This window comes from Carlito syrichta, unplaced genomic scaffold (genome assembly GCF_000164805.1).
Source record: "Carlito syrichta isolate Samal-C Ts95f unplaced genomic scaffold, Tarsius_syrichta-2.0.1 Scaffold146399, whole genome shotgun sequence".
Lineage (NCBI taxonomy): Eukaryota > Metazoa > Chordata > Mammalia > Primates > Tarsiidae > Carlito > Carlito syrichta.
In genome coordinates, this window is record NW_007090495.1 from 160,669 (window position 1) to 161,497 (window position 829).

The following is an 829-nucleotide window of genomic DNA, read 5'->3' on the forward strand; positions in this document are numbered from 1 at the left end:
CTGAACACCACCCGTCCCGTGGATCTTGGCTCATGGCTCATGGCCGACCCTGTCTTCCGACTCCATTGCCGTTTAGCGGTGGAGACGACCTGTGTCAGCCAAGCGGTGGTAGACGTCTATGACAGCTCTTCAGCTCTCCCACCATCTGCTGGGCAAAAGTGACCCGTGGGATCCTCCAGTCATCCTGAGGATGACAAGACATTTTTGCAAATAACGGTTGCCAACTCAATGAAATGCAACAGGGAACCAAGACACACGCAAACAAGTCCTAGAATAGTTTAGCAAGTAGGCCAGTAGGAAAATTAATGTCAGGGGCTGTCTGTTCCGAACTTTTTGCACCGCTCCGTGTTCTAGAAAAGGAAGAAAGCTGAACAGAGCGGTTCCCCAATCCAAGGACTGCCGTTCCGTGACCCCTAACAAATGGATATATTCATTTCACCGAAGACTGGAAGGAACCACAGAATGGGATACATATTTAAGGAAATATGCACACAACTGGGTTTATTTTTCTTATCTGATTTTTTTTTCTGGTGCAATATGAGCACTATTGAATACTTGGCAGCTGCTTTTCCATACTTGAGTTGTTTGTCATTTCTGAGGCTGCTGATGCTGTTATGATCTCCCTTTTGGGAGGAATTTACAGGCACATGTTGACCCAGCTGAATGCGAGCAGGGAGCAGTGGGGATTTTATGAACAGCGACCATCACAGCCTGGAGAGCGCACATTCCTTTTCTTAAGGACGCCACTCTCAGACACCCAGAGCCTCTCCCAGCCTGGCCTTGAAATAGACTTGCCTTTCCGTTCAGTGCTACCCGGTAGTTGTAGTCG